The 14,868-nt window shown below is 54.0% G+C and overlaps 1 protein-coding gene and 2 pseudogenes across 1 annotated transcript in view; 2 read left to right on the forward strand and 1 right to left on the reverse strand.

The window, feature by feature from the left end:
• KHDRBS2 (KH RNA binding domain containing, signal transduction associated 2) overlaps positions 1 to 14,868 on the reverse strand; it is a 394,032-nt gene that overhangs the window by 289,851 nt on the left and 89,313 nt on the right. The gene's annotated exons all lie outside the window — the stretch shown is intronic.
• On the forward strand, positions 5,748 to 6,744 carry LOC147601209 (uncharacterized; annotated as a pseudogene).
• Positions 12,556 to 13,552, forward strand: LOC147601210 (uncharacterized; annotated as a pseudogene).

The raw sequence follows: 14,868 nt of genomic DNA on the forward strand, positions 1-14,868 counted from the left end.
AATATTTTTCTCATACTGTTCTATGTTACACTTGTCTACATAACGTTGTCCTATCTCTTGTCATTTGGGAAAAGAGACCGATACCTATCTCACTACAACCTCCTTTCAGGTAGCTGTAGAGAGCGTAATGTCTCTCCTAAGCCTCCTTTTCTCCCAACTACGCAACCTCAGTTCCCTCAGCCACTCCTCATCAGACTTGCTCTCTAGACCCTTCACCAGCTTTGCTACTCTTCTTCGGACGCACTCAAGCACCTCAACGCCCTTCCTGTAGTGAGGAGCACAAAACTGAACACAGCAATCGAGGTGTGGCCTCACCAGTGCTGAGTACAAGGGGACGGTCACTTCCCTAGTCCTGCTGGCCGCACTCTTTCTGATACAAGTCAGGATACTGTTGGCCTTAAACACTATAAAACTATTTTTCCTAAGGAGGTGCTGAAGATACTTACAAGTCTGCACGGTCAGTAGGCAAGATGGAGGGGAATGAAAGCTTGGGACAAACTGCTCCCCTTCCAAACTTCCACCAGTCCCTGTGATTCTCCCCTCCCCCTTCCCAGTCCTGTGCTTTCTTTTTGACTGAGAGTACATGCAAATTGTGGAATAAAAGTGGAGTCTTTGCTCAAGTTAATGGAAGACTACTTCAGCTAGGTGTTTCAGACATTACCAGCATGTGAAGAAGACACCGCGGATTTACCAAGAGTGAGACTACCTGTGGGACTTTAACTGGTTTCACTCCACTGTTTAGCTCATTGCAGCCCTCATGCTTTTGTTTCTTTCTTATGTTTTCTGTGAAAAAACTTACACAGGTTTTTTTTTTTTCATAAGTTCCCTTATAAATCCCCTGAGGGAAAAAAACCAAGAAGTGGTGGCCTCATGGATGAGAGATTCCCATGAGGCAAACATGAATCTTCACGAGCATACAGAAAGGTTCAAATCTTCCCATGGCAGGCAACCAGGTGCGCTTTCTCAACTTGCACAAGCACGCCCTGAGTCACAGAATCACAGAATGGCTGAGGTGGGAAGGGACCTCCGGAGGTCATCTGATCCAACCTCACCTGCTAAAGCAGAGCCACCTAGAGACAGTGGCCCCAGGACACCAATCAGACAGCTTTTGAATATCTCCAAGGAGGGAGACTCCACAAGCTCCCTGGGCAAATGTGCTAATGTCCGGTCACTATCACAGTAAAAAAGAGTTTCCTGATATTCACAGGGAAGCTCCTGTGTCTTGGTTTGCACCCATTGTCACTGGCACCCCAGAAAAGGGCCTGGCTCTGTCTTCTTTGCACCCTCCCCTCAGGAATGGGCATACATTGAAAAATATCTCCCCCGCAGTCTTCTCCAGGCTGAACATCCTGGAGGCGGCTCTCTCAGCCCGTCCTCACGGGAGAGGTGCTCCAGACGTGTCATCCTGTGGACCTTTCTTGGTCTCTCCCCAGTATGCCCGTCTCTCTCTTGTGCCGCGGAGCCCACAACTGCACACAGCACTCAAGGTGTGGCCTCACAATTGCTAAGCAGAAGGGAAGGATCACCTCCCTGGACCTGCAAAGTCAGCTGAGGACTAAGAAATGCCTTGAGAAGGTTTATTCCTAAACCAGAACACAGTCCTTGATATGAGCAGTGAAACCTGGTGTCCGACATGTAGATGAAAAATACGGCAACAGGACTCTGCTCAACAGTGGGTCAGTCGTGTGAGAGGAGCTGCCTGGGAAACGTTTGCTCCCTGAGGCTGGGGATTCTGTCTTCTGGGTGTGGCCCCTGAAAGCCTTGTGATGTCACCAGAAAGTCACTGTGTCCTCTGTCACATCCATACTTTCAGGGCACGGGGCAGGCCTGAAGGGCCACACTGCTGTCCTCATCCGTCAGGGTCAGACGTCTGCAGGTGCGGGGACAAAGGATCTCCATCCTGTAGGCTCCCTTCTGAGGGCACAGAGAGGATCTGTCGGAAGGGGACATTGGCAGGGCCCTGAGCACGGGTCCTGACCTGGCACGTCCCCAGACTCGAGCTGCTGTTGCTGAGAGGCCAGGAACTTGCCTTTTCCTGCCTTCCCAATTCCGGCCTGCGCGTGTCAGAGAGGTCAGTCTCCACCCTGCCCTCAGAGCAGGAACACGCAAAGACACCCCTGCTGTCTTTGGCACTCATCTGCCCCGGGAGGGTCCCTGGTGTTTGTGGCAGCACAAGCACAGCCCTGAGGCAGAGTGGGCAACCCTTAGCACTCCGCTTGCACAGCTTTGCTACTTCTTGCAGGTTGCATCTCCAGGCCAGGTCATGAGCTTTGTATCTCTGTTGTTTGCAGTGCGAGATGCCGCCGGAGGAGGATTTGGCAGAAGACGGCACCTCTTCCCCTGCTGCCAGCACCAGCCAGGAGCCTCAGGCTTCACCACTGGATGCCTCTGAGGACCTAACGTGCCCGATCTGCCTAGACCGCATGAACGATGAAGCCAGCATGAGCGTGTGCATGCACGTTTTCTGCTTTTCCTGCATATTGGACTGGTCCAGCATAAGAGCTGTGTGCCCAATCTGCCAGCAGCCTTTCCGCTGTATCTACCGCAAGGTGGGAGTCGGCGACTATGAGATGTACCTACTCGTGGACTACAACAGGCTCATCAGAAATGCTGAAAGAGAGAGACCTCGGTCCCGATCTGTGGAAAGGAGGCGACCTCAGTCCTCAGGCCGCAGGCACCGCAGGTCTCCCAGCAGAGACGTCCCGGCCTCCTCAGGGAGGAGAGAGCGCCGTCAACGGGGAGGCCGCCGGGTTTCATCCAGGGGACGGCGGGCAACAAGGAGCCGATCCCAGCGCAGGTCCCGCAGCACTTTGCGCCCGGCACGTCAGCGGGGAGGCCGCCAGGTTTCGTCCAGGGGACGGCGGGCAACAAGGAGCCGATCCCAGCGCAGGTCCCGCAGCACTTTGCGCCCGGCGCGTCAGCAGGGAGGCCGCCGGGTTTCGTCCAGGGGACGGCGGGCAACAAGGAGCCGATCCCAGCGCAGGTCCCGCAGCACTTTGCGGCCCACACAGCACGAGCAGCCAAGGAGAAGGGACCGTGATGACGGGCGAGCTCTAAGCCCTGAACAGCAAGTCCCACCTGATGCCGGCAGAAGAGAGCGCCGTCAGCGAGGAGGCCGCCGAGTTTCCTCCAGGGGACGGCGGGCAACAAGGAGCCGATCCCAGCGCAGCTCCCGCAGGACTTGATGCCCTGCACAGCAGGAGCGGCAAACAAGGAGGGATCATGACGAGGGCTGAGCTCTAAGCCCTGAAAAGCAAGTTCCAGCTTATTCCAGAAGGGAGTACCGTCAGCCGGCAGACCGCCAGGGAACGGCAGGCAACACGCAGCTGATCTCGGCAGGTATCTCGCCATCCTGCCAGGCCAACCCTTCTAGGCTTATGGTGGTAACAGGATAGAAACTTGGGGGCTGCTTTTACAATCACAGAATCGTACAACAGATTGACTTGGAAGGAATATTTTTCTCATACTGTTCTATGTTACACTTGTCTACATAACGTTGTCCTATCTCTTGTCATTTGGGAAAAGAGACCGATACCTATCTCACTACAACCTCCTTTCAGGTAGCTGTAGAGAGCGTAATGTCTCTCCTAAGCCTCCTTTTCTCCCAACTACGCAACCTCAGTTCCCTCAGCCACTCCTCATCAGACTTGCTCTCTAGACCCTTCACCAGCTTTGCTACTCTTCTTCGGACGCACTCAAGCACCTCAACGCCCTTCCTGTAGTGAGGAGCACAAAACTGAACACAGCAATCGAGGTGTGGCCTCACCAGTGCTGAGTACAAGGGGACGGTCACTTCCCTAGTCCTGCTGGCCGCACTCTTTCTGATACAAGTCAGGATACTGTTGGCCTTAAACACTATAAAACTATTTTTCCTAAGGAGGTGCTGAAGATACTTACAAGTCTGCACGGTCAGTAGGCAAGATGGAGGGGAATGAAAGCTTGGGACAAACTGCTCCCCTTCCAAACTTCCACCAGTCCCTGTGATTCTCCCCTCCCCCTTCCCAGTCCTGTGCTTTCTTTTTGACTGAGAGTACATGCAAATTGTGGAATAAAAGTGGAGTCTTTGCTCAAGTTAATGGAAGACTACTTCAGCTAGGTGTTTCAGACATTACCAGCATGTGAAGAAGACACCGCGGATTTACCAAGAGTGAGACTACCTGTGGGACTTTAACTGGTTTCACTCCACTGTTTAGCTCATTGCAGCCCTCATGCTTTTGTTTCTTTCTTATGTTTTCTGTGAAAAAACTTACACAGGTTTTTTTTTTTCATAAGTTCCCTTATAAATCCCCTGAGGGAAAAAAACCAAGAAGTGGTGGCCTCATGGATGAGAGATTCCCATGAGGCAAACATGAATCTTCACGAGCATACAGAAAGGTTCAAATCTTCCCATGGCAGGCAACCAGGTGCGCTTTCTCAACTTGCACAAGCACGCCCTGAGTCACAGAATCACAGAATGGCTGAGGTGGGAAGGGACCTCCGGAGGTCATCTGATCCAACCTCACCTGCTAAAGCAGAGCCACCTAGAGACAGTGGCCCCAGGACACCAATCAGACAGCTTTTGAATATCTCCAAGCAGGGAGACTCCACAAGCTCCCTGGGCAAATGTGCTAATGTCCGGTCACTATCACAGTAAAAAAGAGTTTCCCGATATTCACAGGGAAGCTCCTGTGTCTTGGTTTGCGCCCATTGTCACTGGCACCCCAGAAAAGGGCCTGGCTCTGTCTTCTTTGCACCCTCCCCTCAGGAATGGGCATACATTGAAAAATATCTCCCCCGCAGTCTTCTCCAGGCTGAACATCCTGGAGGTGGCTCTCTCAGCCCGTCCTCACGGGAGAGGTGCTCCAGACGTGTCATCCTGTGGACCTTTGTTGGTCTCTCCCCAGTATGCCCGTCTCTCTCTTGTGCTGCGGAGCCCACAACTGCACACAGCACTCAAGGTGTGGCCTCACAATTGCTAAGCAGAAGGGAAGGATCACCTCCCTGGACCTGCAAAGTCAGCTGAGGACTAAGAAATGCCTTGAGAAGGTTTATTCCTAAACCAGAACACAGTCCTTGATATGAGCAGTGAAACCTGGTGTCCGACATGTAGATGAAAAATACGGCAACAGGACTCTGCTCAACAGTGGGTCAGTCGTGTGAGAGGAGCTGCCTGGGAAACGTTTGCTCCCTGAGGCTGGGGATTCTGTCTTCTGGGTGTGGCCCCTGAAAGCCTTGCGATGTCACCAGAAAGTCACTGTGTCCTCTGTCACATCCATACTTTCAGGGCACGGGGCAGGCCTGAAGGGCCACACTGCTGTCCTCATCCGTCAGGGTCAGACATCTGCAGGTGCGGGGACAAAGGATCTCCATCCTGTAGGCTCCCTTCTGAGGGCACAGAGAGGATCTGTCGGAAGGGGACATTGGCAGGGCCCCGAGCACGGGTCCTGACCTGGCACGTCCCCAGACTCGAGCTGCTGTTGCTGAGAGGCCAGGAACTTGCCTTTTCCTGCCTTCCCAATTCCGGCCTGCGCGTGTCAGAGAGGTCAGTCTCCACCCTGCCCTCAGAGCAGGAACACGCAAAGACACCCCTGCTGTCTTTGGCACTCATCTGCCCCGGGAGGGTCCCTGGTGTTTGTGGCAGCACAAGCACAGCCCTGAGGCAGAGTTGGCAACCCTTAGCACTCTGCTTGCACAGCTTTGCTACTTCCTGCAGGTTGCATCTCCAGGCCAGGTCATGAGCTTTGTATCTCTGTTGTTTGCAGTGCGAGATGCCGCCGGAGGAGGATTTGGCAGAAGACGGCACCTCTTCCCCTGCTGCCAGCACCAGCCAGGAGCCTCAGGCTTCACCACTGGATGCCTCTGAGGACCTAACGTGCCCCATCTGCCTAAACCGCATGAACGATGAAGCCAGCATGAGCGTGTGCATGCACGTTTTCTGCTTTTCCTGCATATTGGACTGGTCCAGCATAAGAGCTGTGTGCCCAATCTGCCAGCAGCCTTTCCGCTGGATCTACCGCAAGGTGGGAGTCGGCGACTATGAGATGTACCTACTCGTGGACTACAACAGGCTCATCAGAAATGCTGAAAGAGAGAGACCTCGGTCCCGATCTGTGGAAAGGAGGCGACCTCAGTCCTCAGGCCGCAGGCACCGCAGGTCTCCCAGCAGAGACGTCCCGGCCTCCTCAGGGAGGAGAGAGCGCCGTCAACGGGGAGGCCGCCGGGTTTCGTCCAGGGGACGGCGGGCAACAAGGAGCCGATCCCAGCGCAGGTCCCGCAGCACTTTGCGCCCGGCGCGTCAGCGGGGAGGCCGCCGGGTTTCGTCCAGGGGACGGCGGGCAACAAGGAGCCGATCCCAGCGCAGGTCCCGCAGTACTTTGCGGCCCACACAGCGCGAGCAGCAAAGGAGAAGGGACCGTGATGACGGGCGAGCTCTAAGCCCTGAACAGCAAGTCCCACCTGATGCCGGCAGAAGAGAGCGCCGTCAGCGAGGAGGCCGCCGAGTTTCCTCCAGGGGACGGCGGGCAACAAGGAGCCGATCCCAGCGCAGCTCCCGCAGGACTTGATGCCCTGCACAGCAGGAGCGGCAAACAAGGAGGGATCATGACGAGGGCTGAGCTCTAAGCCCTGAAAAGCAAGTTCCAGCTTATTCCAGAAGGGAGTACCGTCAGCCGGCAGACCGCCAGGGAATGGCAGGCAACACGCAGCTGATCTCGGCAGGTATCTCGCCATCCTGCCAGGCCAACCCTTCTAGGCTTATGGTGGTAACAGGATAGAAACTTGGGGGCTGCTTTTACAATCACAGAATCGTACAACAGATTGACTTGGAAGGAATATTTTTCTCATACTGTTCTATGTTACACTTGTCTACATAACGTTGTCCTATCTCTTGTCATTTGGGAAAAGAGACCGATACCTATCTCACTACAACCTCCTTTCAGGTAGCTGTAGAGAGCGTAATGTCTCTCCTAAGCCTCCTTTTCTCCCAACTACGCAACCTCAGTTCCCTCAGCCACTCCTCATCAGACTTGCTCTCTAGACCCTTCACCAGCTTTGCTACTCTTCTTCGGACGCACTCAAGCACCTCAACGCCCTTCCTGTAGTGAGGAGCACAAAACTGAACACAGCAATCGAGGTGTGGCCTCACCAGTGCTGAGTACAAGGGGACGGTCACTTCCCTAGTCCTGCTGGCCGCACTCTTTCTGATACAAGTCAGGATACTGTTGGCCTTAAACACTATAAAACTATTTTTCCTAAGGAGGTGCTGAAGATACTTACAAGTCTGCACGGTCAGTAGGCAAGATGGAGGGGAATGAAAGCTTGGGACAAACTGCTCCCCTTCCAAACTTCCACCAGTCCCTGTGATTCTCCCCTCCCCCTTCCCAGTCCTGTGCTTTCTTTTTGACTGAGAGTACATGCAAATTGTGGAATAAAAGTGGAGTCTTTGCTCAAGTTAATGGAAGACTACTTCAGCTAGGTGTTTCAGACATTACCAGCATGTGAAGAAGACACCGCGGATTTACCAAGAGTGAGACTACCTGTGGGACTTTAACTGGTTTCACTCCACTGTTTAGCTCATTGCAGCCCTCATGCTTTTGTTTCTTTCTTATGTTTTCTGTGAAAAAACTTACACAGGTTTTTTTTTTTTCATAAGTTCCCTTATAAATCCCCTGAGGGAAAAAAACCAAGAAGTGGTGGCCTCATGGATGAGAGATTCCCATGAGGCAAACATGAATCTTCACGAGCATACAGAAAGGTTCAAATCTTCCCATGGCAGGCAACCAGGTGCGCTTTCTCAACTTGCACAAGCACGCCCTGAGTCACAGAATCACAGAATGGCTGAGGTGGGAAGGGACCTCCGGAGGTCATCTGATCCAACCTCACCTGCTAAAGCAGAGCCACCTAGAGACAGTGGCCCCAGGACACCAATCAGACAGCTTTTGAATATCTCCAAGGAGGGAGACTCCACAAGCTCCCTGGGCAAATGTGCTAATGTCCGGTCACTATCACAGTAAAAAAGAGTTTCCTGATATTCACAGGGAAGCTCCTGTGTCTTGGTTTGCACCCATTGTCACTGGCACCCCAGAAAAGGGCCTGGCTCTGTCTTCTTTGCACCCTCCCCTCAGGAATGGGCATACATTGAAAAATATCTCCCCCGCAGTCTTCTCCAGGCTGAACATCCTGGAGGCGGCTCTCTCAGCCCGTCCTCACGGGAGAGGTGCTCCAGACGTGTCATCCTGTGGACCTTTCTTGGTCTCTCCCCAGTATGCCCGTCTCTCTCTTGTGCCGCGGAGCCCACAACTGCACACAGCACTCAAGGTGTGGCCTCACAATTGCTAAGCAGAAGGGAAGGATCACCTCCCTGGACCTGCAAAGTCAGCTGAGGACTAAGAAATGCCTTGAGAAGGTTTATTCCTAAACCAGAACACAGTCCTTGATATGAGCAGTGAAACCTGGTGTCCGACATGTAGATGAAAAATACGGCAACAGGACTCTGCTCAACAGTGGGTCAGTCGTGTGAGAGGAGCTGCCTGGGAAACGTTTGCTCCCTGAGGCTGGGGATTCTGTCTTCTGGGTGTGGCCCCTGAAAGCCTTGTGATGTCACCAGAAAGTCACTGTGTCCTCTGTCACATCCATACTTTCAGGGCACGGGGCAGGCCTGAAGGGCCACACTGCTGTCCTCATCCGTCAGGGTCAGACGTCTGCAGGTGCGGGGACAAAGGATCTCCATCCTGTAGGCTCCCTTCTGAGGGCACAGAGAGGATCTGTCGGAAGGGGACATTGGCAGGGCCCTGAGCACGGGTCCTGACCTGGCACGTCCCCAGACTCGAGCTGCTGTTGCTGAGAGGCCAGGAACTTGCCTTTTCCTGCCTTCCCAATTCCGGCCTGCGCGTGTCAGAGAGGTCAGTCTCCACCCTGCCCTCAGAGCAGGAACACGCAAAGACACCCCTGCTGTCTTTGGCACTCATCTGCCCCGGGAGGGTCCCTGGTGTTTGTGGCAGCACAAGCACAGCCCTGAGGCAGAGTGGGCAACCCTTAGCACTCCGCTTGCACAGCTTTGCTACTTCTTGCAGGTTGCATCTCCAGGCCAGGTCATGAGCTTTGTATCTCTGTTGTTTGCAGTGCGAGATGCCGCCGGAGGAGGATTTGGCAGAAGACGGCACCTCTTCCCCTGCTGCCAGCACCAGCCAGGAGCCTCAGGCTTCACCACTGGATGCCTCTGAGGACCTAACGTGCCCGATCTGCCTAGACCGCATGAACGATGAAGCCAGCATGAGCGTGTGCATGCACGTTTTCTGCTTTTCCTGCATATTGGACTGGTCCAGCATAAGAGCTGTGTGCCCAATCTGCCAGCAGCCTTTCCGCTGTATCTACCGCAAGGTGGGAGTCGGCGACTATGAGATGTACCTACTCGTGGACTACAACAGGCTCATCAGAAATGCTGAAAGAGAGAGACCTCGGTCCCGATCTGTGGAAAGGAGGCGACCTCAGTCCTCAGGCCGCAGGCACCGCAGGTCTCCCAGCAGAGACGTCCCGGCCTCCTCAGGGAGGAGAGAGCGCCGTCAACGGGGAGGCCGCCGGGTTTCATCCAGGGGACGGCGGGCAACAAGGAGCCGATCCCAGCGCAGGTCCCGCAGCACTTTGCGCCCGGCACGTCAGCGGGGAGGCCGCCAGGTTTCGTCCAGGGGACGGCGGGCAACAAGGAGCCGATCCCAGCGCAGGTCCCGCAGCACTTTGCGCCCGGCGCGTCAGCAGGGAGGCCGCCGGGTTTCGTCCAGGGGACGGCGGGCAACAAGGAGCCGATCCCAGCGCAGGTCCCGCAGCACTTTGCGGCCCACACAGCACGAGCAGCCAAGGAGAAGGGACCGTGATGACGGGCGAGCTCTAAGCCCTGAACAGCAAGTCCCACCTGATGCCGGCAGAAGAGAGCGCCGTCAGCGAGGAGGCCGCCGAGTTTCCTCCAGGGGACGGCGGGCAACAAGGAGCCGATCCCAGCGCAGCTCCCGCAGGACTTGATGCCCTGCACAGCAGGAGCGGCAAACAAGGAGGGATCATGACGAGGGCTGAGCTCTAAGCCCTGAAAAGCAAGCTCCAGCTTATTCCAGAAGGGAGTACCGTCAGCCGGCAGACCGCCAGGGAATGGCAGGCAACACGCAGCTGATCTCGGCAGGTATCTCGCCATCCTGCCAGGCCAACCCTTCTAGGCTTATGGTGGTAACAGGATAGAAACTTGGGGGCTGCTTTTACAATCACAGAATCGTACAACAGATTGACTTGGAAGGAATATTTTTCTCATACTGTTCTATGTTACACTTGTCTACATAACGTTGTCCTATCTCTTGTCATTTGGGAAAAGAGACCGATACCTATCTCACTACAACCTCCTTTCAGGTAGCTGTAGAGAGCGTAATGTCTCTCCTAAGCCTCCTTTTCTCCCAACTACGCAACCTCAGTTCCCTCAGCCACTCCTCATCAGACTTGCTCTCTAGACCCTTCACCAGCTTTGCTACTCTTCTTCGGATGCACTCAAGCACCTCAACGCCCTTCCTGTAGTGAGGAGCACAAAACTGAACACAGCAATCGAGGTGTGGCCTCACCAGTGCTGAGTACAAGGGGACGGTCACTTCCCTAGTCCTGCTGGCCGCACTCTTTCTGATACAAGTCAGGATACTGTTGGCCTTAAACACTATAAAACTATTTTTCCTAAGGAGGTGCTGAAGATACTTACAAGTCTGCACGGTCAGTAGGCAAGATGGAGGGGAATGAAAGCTTGGGACAAACTGCTCCCCTTCCAAACTTCCACCAGTCCCTGTGATTCTCCCCTCCCCCTTCCCAGTCCTGTGCTTTCTTTTTGACTGAGAGTACATGCAAATTGTGGAATAAAAGTGGAGTCTTTGCTCAAGTTAATGGAAGACTACTTCAGCTAGGTGTTTCAGACATTACCAGCATGTGAAGAAGACACCGCGGATTTACCAAGAGTGAGACTACCTGTGGGACTTTAACTGGTTTCACTCCACTGTTTAGCTCATTGCAGCCCTCATGCTTTTGTTTCTTTCTTATGTTTTCTGTGAAAAAACTTACACAGGTTTTTTTTTTTCATAAGTTCCCTTATAAATCCCCTGAGGGAAAAAAACCAAGAAGTGGTGGCCTCATGGATGAGAGATTCCCATGAGGCAAACATGAATCTTCACGAGCATACAGAAAGGTTCAAATCTTCCCATGGCAGGCAACCAGGTGCGCTTTCTCAACTTCCACAAGCACGCCCTGAGTCACAGAATCACAGAATGGCTGAGGTGGGAAGGGACCTCCGGAGGTCATCTGATCCAACCTCACCTGCTAAAGCAGAGCCACCTAGAGACAGTGGCCCCAGGACACCAATCAGACAGCTTTTGAATATCTCCAAGCAGGGAGACTCCACAAGCTCCCTGGGCAAATGTGCTAATGTCCGGTCACTATCACAGTAAAAAAGAGTTTCCCGATATTCACAGGGAAGCTCCTGTGTCTTGGTTTGCGCCCATTGTCACTGGCACCCCAGAAAAGGGCCTGGCTCTGTCTTCTTTGCACCCTCCCCTCAGGAATGGGCATACATTGAAAAATATCTCCCCCGCAGTCTTCTCCAGGCTGAACATCCTGGAGGTGGCTCTCTCAGCCCGTCCTCACGGGAGAGGTGCTCCAGACGTGTCATCCTGTGGACCTTTGTTGGTCTCTCCCCAGTATGCCCGTCTCTCTCTTGTGCTGCGGAGCCCACAACTGCACACAGCACTCAAGGTGTGGCCTCACAATTGCTAAGCAGAAGGGAAGGATCACCTCCCTGGACCTGCAAAGTCAGCTGAGGACTAAGAAATGCCTTGAGAAGGTTTATTCCTAAACCAGAACACAGTCCTTGATATGAGCAGTGAAACCTGGTGTCCGACATGTAGATGAAAAATACGGCAACAGGACTCTGCTCAACAGTGGGTCAGTCGTGTGAGAGGAGCTGCCTGGGAAACGTTTGCTCCCTGAGGCTGGGGATTCTGTCTTCTGGGTGTGGCCCCTGAAAGCCTTGTGATGTCACCAGAAAGTCACTGTGTCCTCTGTCACATCCATACTTTCAGGGCACGGGGCAGGCCTGAAGGGCCACACTGCTGTCCTCATCCGTCAGGGTCAGACGTCTGCAGGTGCGGGGACAAAGGATCTCCATCCTGTAGGCTCCCTTCTGAGGGCACAGAGAGGATCTGTCGGAAGGGGACATTGGCAGGGCCCCGAGCACGGGTCCTGACCTGGCACATCCCCAGACTCGAGCTGCTGTTGCTGAGAGGCCAGGAACTTGCCTTTTCCTGCCTTCCCAATTCCGGCCTGCGCGTGTCAGAGAGGTCAGTCTCCACCCTGCCCTCAGAGCAGGAACACGCAAAGACACCCTTGCTGTCTTTGGCACTCATCTGCCCCGGGAGGGTCCCTGGTGTTTGTGGCAGCACAAGCACAGCCCTGAGGCAGAGTGGGCAACCCTTAGCACTCTGCTTGCACAGCTTTGCTACTTCCTGCAGGTTGCATCTCCAGGCCAGGTCATGAGCTTTGTATCTCTGTTGTTTGCAGTGCGAGATGCCGCCGGAGGAGGATTTGGCAGAAGACGGCACCTCTTCCCCTGCTGCCAGCACCAGCCAGGAGCCTCAGGCTTCACCACTGGATGCCTCTGAGGACCTAACGTGCCCGATCTGCCTAGACCGCATGAACGATGAAGCCAGCATGAGCGTGTGCATGCACGTTTTCTGCTTTTCCTGCATATTGGACTGGTCCAGCATAAGAGCTGTGTGCCCAATCTGCCAGCAGCCTTTCCGCTGTATCTACCGCAAGGTGGGAGTCGGCGACTATGAGATGTACCTACTCGTGGACTACAACAGGCTCATCAGAAATGCTGAAAGAGAGAGACCTCGGTCCCGATCTGTGGAAAGGAGGCGACCTCAGTCCTCAGGCCGCAGGCACCGCAGGTCTCCCAGCAGAGACGTCCCGGCCTCCTCAGGGAGGAGAGAGCGCCGTCAACGGGGAGGCCGCCGGGTTTCGTCCAGGGGACGGCGGGCAACAAGGAGCCGATCCCAGCGCAGGTCCCGCAGCACTTTGCGCCCGGCGCGTCAGCGGGGAGGCCGCCGGGTTTCGTCCAGGGGACGGCGGGCAACAAGGAGCCGATCCCAGCGCAGGTCCCGCAGTACTTTGCGGCCCACACAGCGCGAGCAGCAAAGGAGAAGGGACCGTGATGACGGGCGAGCTCTAAGCCCTGAACAGCAAGTCCCACCTGATGCCGGCAGAAGAGAGCGCCGTCAGCGAGGAGGCCGCCGAGTTTCCTCCAGGGGACGGCGGGCAACAAGGAGCCGATCCCAGCGCAGCTCCCGCAGGACTTGATGCCCTGCACAGCAGGAGCGGCAAACAAGGAGGGATCATGACGAGGGCTGAGCTCTAAGCCCTGAAAAGCAAGTTCCAGCTTATTCCAGAAGGGAGTACCGTCAGCCGGCAGACCGCCAGGGAACGGCAGGCAACACGCAGCTGATCTCGGCAGGTATCTCGCCATCCTGCCAGGCCAACCCTTCTAGGCTTATGGTGGTAACAGGATAGAAACTTGGGGGCTGCTTTTACAATCACAGAATCGTACAACAGATTGACTTGGAAGGAATATTTTTCTCATACTGTTCTATGTTACACTTGTCTACATAACGTTGTCCTATCTCTTGTCATTTGGGAAAAGAGACCGATACCTATCTCACTACAACCTCCTTTCAGGTAGCTGTAGAGAGCGTAATGTCTCTCCTAAGCCTCCTTTTCTCCCAACTACGCAACCTCAGTTCCCTCAGCCACTCCTCATCAGACTTGCTCTCTAGACCCTTCACCAGCTTTGCTACTCTTCTTCGGACGCACTCAAGCACCTCAACGCCCTTCCTGTAGTGAGGAGCACAAAACTGAACACAGCAATCGAGGTGTGGCCTCACCAGTGCTGAGTACAAGGGGACGGTCACTTCCCTAGTCCTGCTGGCCGCACTCTTTCTGATACAAGTCAGGATACTGTTGGCCTTAAACACTATAAAACTATTTTTCCTAAGGAGGTGCTGAAGATACTTACAAGTCTGCACGGTCAGTAGGCAAGATGGAGGGGAATGAAAGCTTGGGACAAACTGCTCCCCTTCCAAACTTCCACCAGTCCCTGTGATTCTCCCCTCCCCCTTCCCAGTCCTGTGCTTTCTTTTTGACTGAGAGTACATGCAAATTGTGGAATAAAAGTGGAGTCTTTGCTCAAGTTAATGGAAGACTACTTCAGCTAGGTGTTTCAGACATTACCAGCATGTGAAGAAGACACCGCGGATTTACCAAGAGTGAGACTACCTGTGGGACTTTAACTGGTTTCACTCCACTGTTTAGCTCATTGCAGCCCTCATGCTTTTGTTTCTTTCTTATGTTTTCTGTGAAAAAACTTACACAGGTTTTTTTTTTTTCATAAGTTCCCTTATAAATCCCCTGAGGGAAAAAAACCAAGAAGTGGTGGCCTCATGGATGAGAGATTCCCATGAGGCAAACATGAATCTTCACGAGCATACAGAAAGGTTCAAATCTTCCCATGGCAGGCAACCAGGTGCGCTTTCTCAACTTGCACAAGCATGCCCTGAGTCACAGAATCACAGAATGGCTGAGGTGGGAAGGGACCTCCGGAGGTCATCTGATCCAACCTCACCTGCTAAAGCAGAGCCACCTAGAGACAGTGGCCCCAGGACACCAATCAGACAGCTTTTGAATATCTCCAAGGAGGGAGACTCCACAAGCTCCCTGGGCAAATGTGCTAATGTCCGGTCACTATCACAGTAAAAAAGAGTTTCCTGATATTCACAGGGAAGCTCCTGTGTCTTGGTTTGCACCCATTGTCACTGGCACCCC

The sequence above is a fragment of the Chlamydotis macqueenii genome, chromosome 3 (genome assembly GCF_036417535.1).
Source record: "Chlamydotis macqueenii isolate bChlMac1 chromosome 3, bChlMac1.mat, whole genome shotgun sequence".
NCBI classification, from domain to species: domain Eukaryota; kingdom Metazoa; phylum Chordata; class Aves; order Otidiformes; family Otididae; genus Chlamydotis; species Chlamydotis macqueenii.